Raw genomic sequence first — 8907 nt, forward strand, 5'->3', positions numbered from 1 at the left:
AGGTCGTGCGCGCCTCCCTCACCGACGCCCAGCTCTCCCCCCCCCCCAGTACGCCGCCGACAACTACTCGGCTTGGGCGGCGTACTTCGAGCGTCATCAGCAGCAGTGGCTGGCGTTCACCAACGGCACGGCGGTGGTCGGCGGCCTGAAGAACAGCGAGGGGCGCCACCTGTGATGGGGCGCCCCCGGCCGCACACTTGAGGACGTGCTGACGCACCTCGAGGGCGGCAATAACCCGTCGTTGGCGTACCCCCGGCAAGGGATGCCGCCCCGGCGCACCGCCGACGCGACGGGCAATGGGCGCCAAGAAGGTTTGGCTCCTCCTCCTCTTCCTCCTCCTCGCGCTCTTCCTCCCACTCCTCTGGCACTCCGACGCTGCTCGGCGTCAAGGCCGAGCCCGCGGCGAAGACGCCGCTCGGCCAGCGCACTTGCAGCGTCGGCATCGTCATCAACGAGGGCGTCCGGCGCGCCTCCTCGTCGGCTCCTCCTCCGCGCTTCGTCAAGCCAAAGACGGAGACGGGGCTCGCGCCAGTGAAGACGGAGCCGGGTCTCCCCGCCGTGAAAACGGAGCAAGGCGAGGTCGAGCTCGACGACAACGCGGCCCTTGAATGGGCACGCCAGGACTCCCTGAAGATGGCGAGGGAGCGCCAGTGCGCCGCCGAGGCCGCGACGAAGGAGGAGTCGTCGTCATCGACGACAACGACGACGACGACGCGCCGCCGCTGCCACCAGTCCGCCATGGCGACGCCAGGAAGGGGTCCAGTAGGGGCGCCCGCGTCAAGGAGGAGAAGGCCGACGATGGCGGCAACTACGACGACTACTCGGCGTTCTTGTTAGATTAGTTTATATTTTTGCTATGTATATAAAGAAAATCCGCGAACATGTCTAATATATGCTCAAGTTTGCCGAAATTTGTCATATTTAGCCGAACTTCACCGAACTTTGCCTAAATTTGCTATGTATTTTAATTTTTTGAACGCGCCTGGCGGCGGCCCTGGGGCCGGCAGCTGGGGACCAACTCGCCCCAAGCCCATTTTTTGCGCCAGGTCACCCCCAGACGGTGATTTTAGGCACCCCTGGGGGGCCCAACGGCTGGAGATGCTCTTATTGTCCAACAGAATTTAAATTCTTGTGACAAGGCTAAATCTATAATTATGTCTCGGAATACTAACTAATGATCGCTGTGAGGAGCCCAAAAACTGGAAGAAAACACATGTTTGTCTCCTTGCACAAATGTAAATGTCAATTTACTCACGCCTGTTCTCTTGGCATCGATACCGTATCAAAAACAATGAGAAAGAAAGAATTAACCACGCCTTGTGCCAGGTGAAAAAAGTATTGTATTCTGAAGCCAAACCGCCGGACGTACGGGTGCATGCATGCATGCATGCATGTGCCTACGTGCGTCACCAGGAGAGTAGCTGCGTTTCTCTTCTCGTCCGGGAGAGGAGAGGATTTTTATTTACGCCAAGCGCCAACAATTTTGCCACTAGTGAAAACCATCCGAGTAGTTTGTTCGGGATTACAGTTAAATCCAATTCAAATTAATGATAATAAAGAGTTCAACAACTTTTTTTCTTTTTCGAGAGAGAAGAGTCCTACTACTTGAAGCAATATAGCGTGCAGTACCATACTCCTAAATCAATCGTGTTTCGGTTAGCCTTGGTAATTAGAGTCGGTTATGCATATACGAGCTCCAGCCGTACGTCATCTTGTGCTACATATATGCGACCGGAAAATTTAGCTTCCTTGCCGTACGGATCCGCCTCAGTTGCTCTAACTTCAATTCAATCTCTCCCGGCATACGGATCCACTTAGCTACGCTAATTTCAATCTCTCCCGGCAGAGCATCCGAGCAATACTGCAGAAAAGCAATCAAGCGACGCCATGGAGGGCATAGAGATGATCGACGTCGAAAACCCCGACCATGGTGGCAACAGCGAAAACCCCGACCATGGTGGCAACGGCGTCGGCGAAGCACAACCGGATCGACGTCTCTTTCAAACATGGCGCGAGAGGATCGAGAGGATTGTGATGCCTCATGAAGACAAGCCTAACCCAGCGGATGAACCCGTCGAGGCAGCGGAGCCCACTCAATGTAGCAGACATGCCTTCTTGTGCTTTGTGATACTCGCCGAGCTCATCGTTGGTGCCGCTTCCGTCGGCCTTTAGATGTTCTGCGTAGACTTACATCCGACAACCTTTGTTGGTCAAGCGTTTCGTGTAATTGTAGGAATCATGTCTATGATTGGACTGCTCATTGTTGCCCCCATTGGAGAACTCCTTGTTATTCGTTTTATAGGCGAGGCCCTTCTCGGAAATACGGAGGGGAATAGAACCATAGATTTGTTCGTTTAATTTGAAAAAGACTCCCAAGGCTTGTTATTGGTTTAGTGTAGTATGAAACTTTTGTCTACTTGTACCTGGCAGCTGACTAGGATGTATGGCCAAATCAATGGATGGGATGCTCATAGGATAGGGTATGTGTGCGTGTGTTCAGAGAAATGAGTGTACATGCTTATGTATGAGCATCATCGTTGTGTTATAAATTTTTTTAACAGGCTAAAGTTTACTCGATTGTGTTTTTAAAAGTACCTAGTTAATAATTAATTAAGGGCTGCCACATTACTTCTATGCGCGCGTCGCCCGTAGCAGACCATGTGGTCTTGAAGAGGTAATAGCACCCCAGGTACCCTAACTTGCACAGAATGTGATAATTCAGTCCCAAACTTGCAAAATGCAACTCCACCATACCCCAACTTGCACTAGATGTGATGATTTAGTCCCCAGCCTATCACAGCCCGACAAGTGGCAGCCAGGTGGCTTGACCGGTCTTCGTCCGCACTTTTGCAGGAAACACCCTGTCGTCTTCTCTAATTAACACGCAGTACTGGATGTTAAGGTGCAGTTAACTGCATGAAGCACAAGAGCTGACGTCGCTGTCACCTACGTCCTGCTCGTGGGAGCCATGGCATTGGAGCTCGCGTCGTCTCTTAGGGCGGCAGGGTCTTCCTGGGCGTGCGTGTCCTACCATGCCCGGGGATGGCACCGGCTCTGTGATGCGGTGATGTGCCTCCGCCAGATGCTCAAAGTTGGAGCAAGGAGGAGTGCCTCCCTGGACTCGCTTGGGCAGTACAACATGCTGGACCTCTGCACCGACGCCAACAAGGACGACCACCTGAGACGCAAGATCGCCAAGATGATTGGACTTAAGGACCGATGGCAGAAGATGCACTACTCAAGCACCGCCCCCGTCTCTGACGCCATCAAGACTCTGCTGCTGAGGGAGATTAGGAAGAGGAAAATAGAAGATCTGAGGAATGCACGGGGCAGGTGGATCCTCAAGGAGAAAGAGATGTACGAGGATCTCACACGGATCGCCGACGACACCGAGCTGGACCGTAGCATCATGGTGTGGCACATCGCCACCGATCTCTACCTCTCCATGTGCCCTGGCCCTGACCCTGACCCGGACAAGGAGGTCCGGGACAACATACGAGTGCTCTCCAACCACATGTTGTTCCTCATGGTGGTGCATCCCTACCTGTTGCCCGGAGTTGTTCGCACCGGCCGGTACATGGAGAACTTGAAGTACTATGATATGGTGTGGTGGGTTAATTTGAAGGCCACCAAGGAAAGCACCATGAAGCTGTCAAGAGCGGAGATCATCAACAAGATAGCCGACAGTCACCAAACCACCAACTTAATCATCTTTTATTATCTGTGATCTGAATCTTGCTGCTGATTTGCTGATACTCTTGTGCTTCATGCAGAGCGGGAGATCGGCGCTGCCGCGCCTGAGCCCGTCGTCCAGTACACACCGCCGGCGCCGCTGATGTCGTCCCCGCCCTCGGTCAACGGCACCAATGTCAGTGCCAGCACCAGCAGCGTCTCAGCCGCATCGCAGAGCCTCCTCGGCAGCATGTTCGCGTCGTTTTCCGTGGCCCAGGCATCGCAGTACCCGGAGCGCGCACTGGCCGCCAAGCCCCCGTCGCTGTGCCTCGCGACCGACGCCGCGTCCGCCCAGTTCTCGGCCTCCGCGGCTGACTGGCAGCAACAGCTCCCGCCGCCGTCACCGTCCCCGTCGGCGCACATGTCAGCCACGTCGCTGCTTCAGAAGGCGGCGCAGATGGGCGCCACCTCGTCGAGCTCCTCGTTCCTGCATGGGCTGGGCCTGGATATCTTGTCGTCGTCACCGGCGTCGACGTCGTCAGGTCAGCATCAACAGCAGCAGCACCACCACCACCAGGAGCCCATGCAAATGCAGTTCCCGGAGGGGTGGCTGGAGCAATGTCCGCCATGGTTGGAGCCCGAGCTAGCTCCGATGATGTCGGCCGGGCTGGTCCTTGGGTTACCATACGACTCTACCGGCGGTCCGATGGGTTTGCCGGAGCTCATGATGGGCCAGTCATCACTGTTCAGCGTCAAGCCGGCCACGCTGGACTTCCTGGGGCTCGGGATGAGCCCCACCGGTGCAACGACGAGCAGGGGCCTCCGGCCTCCTCGTGTTCATGCATCCCATGGGCGGCGCGGTCGGCATGGCCCGGACCGGCAGCGGCGCGGCGGAGAAGTTCGGCTCCGGCCAGGGCGCTCAGGCCAAGCCGTGGGAGAGGAACTCGAGCAGCTCGCCGATCCTGTGAAAGGACTGCTGGGCAGTAGTAACACGTAGCACAACAGCTGTAAAATGCTGCTTGTGTCTAATTAGCAGCAGCTAGTCATCAGTCCTTCGCCGTTCTTTTGTTTCTTAGGTTACAATCAAGTACGGAAGTTACTTTTGTTCCTTTAGGCTTCAGCTTAGTAGTACGAACGCCTGCCATGCCTTGCCATGAAGCAAAATTTCTTTTCAAGTTCATTCACAGATCAGTCAGTGTTTCCTTCAGTTAACTGCACCTTAACATCCAGTTATGGAATACAAGGGAATTAAAATCTTAGCTTGGTCTCTAGCTGAAACCAAAGGATGCATGATACTAGTAATGGAACAAATCATATATGAGATGGCAAAATGAGTGGGATTGACCTGCTGAACTAGAGGGCAGCGAAAGATCAACAACGAGAAATCTATTTTTTTTCTGCAAAAGTGTGTGCGGGCTGATTAAAGAAAATGGCAGGGGGTTTTCTGCAAAAGTGTGTGCGTTGACCGGTCCAACCATCTGGCTGCCACTTGTCGGGCTGTGATAGGCTGGGAACTAAATCATCACATGAGGTGCAAGTTGGGGTATGGTGAAGTTGCATTTTGTAAGTTTGAGACTAAATCGTCACATCATGTATAAGTTAGGGTACCTGGGGTGCTATTACCTCGGTCTTGAAAGGAAACGCGCGGGGCAGCTGGCTGCAGCGACGTACGTGCGTCAGCGTCACAATGGCAGCTATCCATACACGCAACAAAGCAAGCCAAAGCAAAAGCAGTGTATCTCCGTAAGCCATGTACTTACGCCGGACTGGGCCTTGGATTGGGGAGGAGAGAAAATTTTACGTCAAATGGCGACAAGCAGCGCGTCAGGAGGCCCCACCCCACCCAGTCTGTTAGGATTTGTCTCCCGGCCGGTTTAAATTAAAGGGTCATCCCCAAAAAAATGAAAATTCAATAGTCCGGCCGGTACTTGTAATACAACCAACCATCCGGATATACATGCGAGCACGCCATTGTATTTTGAGGGTTGCCTACTTCGTTCCCGAGGTTTGAATCGATCCCCTTTGATTCGTTTGCCCACAAGTACCGTTCGGCGCTACATACTGATTTCTGGTGAAAAGCAGGGCGGCGGCGCTGTTTCTCTCTCTGATTTCATCTCCCCGATCAATCGAGCAACACCATGGATGGTATAGAGATGATCGACATCGAAGTCGGAGATGGCGGCAACGTCCAAGTCCGAGCACAACCCGACCGGCCTCAGATTTGGACATGGATACAGAGGATTTTTATACCCTCCCATGACTTCCCTAATCCCGATGGACTCGCCGCAGCCGTGGAGCCCGAGCAATGCAGCAGATGTGCGTGTTTGTGCTACGCGGTCCTTGCCGAGCTTGTTATCATCGCCATTTTTTTCACCCTGATGTTACTCGCCGTACAGTTCCACCCGACAACCTTTGCCGGTCGAGCATTGCGTGTCATGGGACATGTCGTGGGTATGATAGGCTTGTTCATTGCCGTGTCTGGATTCATGCTTGTCTGCCGTTTTCTAACCGAGGCAATTATTGGGAATCCCGAGGGGTATAGACTGATTGATTTATTATTCATGTAGTTCTTTTAAAAAAATAGCAAGGGGATGTTATTGTTTTAGCTTTGTTTGTATGGAAGCACTATCTACTTCTCCAACGAGCTTTATGCAATTATCGAATCTTTTACACTGCATCTTAGATTGAGTTTGCAGTTTTGTTACTAGACTCTTTCACATCGTTAGTGGTTTTGTTTTCTTGTCGTGACTGACTCTCAATCCCCTAGGACCTCTTAGTTCTCAGACCACGTAGAGAACTGTTGATCCACATTGAGATCCGTCAAATTTTACATTTTATTTTACTCTAAGAGCAAACATTTTTTTTGTACACTGCATGAGAAATTGTTACGATGCTTTGCAACGACAACCTAGCCATATCAATCGAAGATGAACCATTCACGGAACGGAGTATGTGCAAGACAAGACACTGCGAGATAAGTCAAATTGAAAATATTGCTTTTACATAAGCAACTCTTCTCTTTCGGGTCATGAGTAATTAGGAACCATATTAGTTACCCATGAGCATCCTCCATGTGTCCATCAGTGCGACGGAGCTACTCAATGTTCAATCAGCGCGTGTGAACTGCGATCAGAATGTGACAAGCATGATCGGGTCACCCCAATCTTCCGTCGCGCATCAAGGATAGTTTCAGTCCTAACAATAGTTGATTTGAAGTTGTGTACTCCCTCCATATCAAAATATAAGATGCAATAGGGAGTATTTTATGAGTAATGCTAGAACTGGTTTTTATGAACACTACAAATGGGATTAGTTGGAAGCTAATGACTAGTTAAGGGATGAGCCCACCATAAAATTCAAGATGGAGAGAGATAGTTAACCAAGGGGCACCGTAGCAAACCCAAAATAACCTCACATGTCTAGGATTATCGGTATTGTTTCAAAAAAAAATGATTATTGGTATTTATAGCCTGATTGTTAACCTCATCGATAGAAAAGCCATACGTACAATTTTAAACAAAGAACCATACACGCACTGCCTATTTCTTTTTCTTTCTTCCCAAAGGTTAGAACATACGTACGAATAGAGGAGGCAAAAGAGATTTTAGTTTTTTTTTTTTGAGTCCAAAAAGAGATTTTAGGTGAACCCCACGAAGCGAGGGCTGGACAGCAGAGGCAAGAGAGTCGGTTTCAGTTTGGTCAAAAGCAACACAGGATACGATCCTTGGCATGTAGCCAACTGCCCTGCCAGCTACGGATTCACAGAGATAAAGCAGGGAAGTTTTTCGCAAAAGAAAACGAGAATCCCAGAAACCGCCCATGTGCGGTGCATGGAAGCTTATCTCGTGGCATTAGTATGTTTATATTAGTTTTGTTTGTTAATTTATTCTTTAAACACTGTTGCGGCATTCATGTATTTTTCCTTGCATAAATTTTTTACAAGTATCGTTCAGTGTCGCAGAGATTGAACTTGTGCGGTGAAGAGAGTAGAGGTAATTACACGTAACCACTTTGACTCAATTTGACTCACCGATCGGTAGCAATTCAACCATACAATTAAATCTTAATAAAAATGCCGGATGTTCAACAAAATTTTAAATCCATCGATTCAAATTCAACCATACACCTACAGAGCTGCCTTCGTCTCAACCTTTTTCTCCTCGAGCTTGAACTTCTTCACCGACACACGTTGTTCACCGTGAGCTACCACTTTACCTTCATCCAACAATGAGTCGATGTTAAGAGCTCGCCCTTCATCCTTAGGTACATCATGACAACACCTCTGGGTTATACAATGACGTGATTACCAAGTTGCAACAATGAGTGAATCAATGAATTAACCAACGCGTAGGGAACAAAAAAACAAAACTTACGATCTACATGATTGACGCACCCATTGACCACATTTTTTTTCACTTGTGCAATCGCATTGCAATACTTCATGAAAACATTTAAATGGCGTATCACCAATAGAGTAGTGACTTCGCAATGCGATCATGGATCACATCCAAATTGTAGGGTGTCTAGTGCTTGTGCTCATGAAACCAAGAGTGCACATGTTGCCAAAATATCATTCCCTTTTGCTTCATACCTACAAACTCCGCACTTGTGGCCAACCAAGTCAAAAAAAAATCTCAATGGCATTTGGCTGAACACTTGTCGGGTGTGGTGTCTTACATGGACGATGTCGGCATGGGGCAAACGATACCTAGGTTTCGACCAAATCCATGGTGCAACGATAGCAAAGTACATGGTGCCTGAGTGGAGCAGCAGAGGTCCGACAAGAACTAGGCGACGCCTGGAGTGTTGTAGAGGCGATGGCAATCTTGGTGGGTGCGGATACAAAATAAGAAACGGACGGATTGGGGGGGGGGATGGGTCCGAGTCTGACGTGGCTGCCGTTCAGACTCCCCCAAAAAAAACCACAACTTTTTTCTGGTTTAGAGGAATTCGGAAGTGAGGACATGTCAACTGACGTTTGATGAGTGGGTGCTGGATGACACCAAGTGTTTGAACCGCACCTTCGAACATTTTGATGCATGACGTTGGAAATACCCTGACGCTATGAAACAAGACAATTTTTTTTGCTAAAACCAGAAAATGTGGCATGAGTCACTGTTGGGGAATGTTGCAGAAAATTAAAAATTTTCCTACGGTTTCACCAAGATCCATCTATGAGTTCATCTAAGCAACGAGTCAAGGGAGAGAGTTTGCATCTACATACCACTTGTAGAT

General features: G+C 50.0%; 1 pseudogene; it reads left to right on the forward strand.

The window, feature by feature from the left end:
* The first annotated feature begins 2968 nt into the window (after positions 1-2968).
* LOC123139589 (uncharacterized) lies at positions 2969-5176 on the forward strand (annotated as a pseudogene).
* Positions 5177-8907: the final 3731 nt, after the last annotated feature.

Source organism: Triticum aestivum, chromosome 6B (genome assembly GCF_018294505.1).
Source record: "Triticum aestivum cultivar Chinese Spring chromosome 6B, IWGSC CS RefSeq v2.1, whole genome shotgun sequence".
In the NCBI taxonomy this organism is placed as follows: domain Eukaryota; kingdom Viridiplantae; phylum Streptophyta; class Magnoliopsida; order Poales; family Poaceae; genus Triticum; species Triticum aestivum.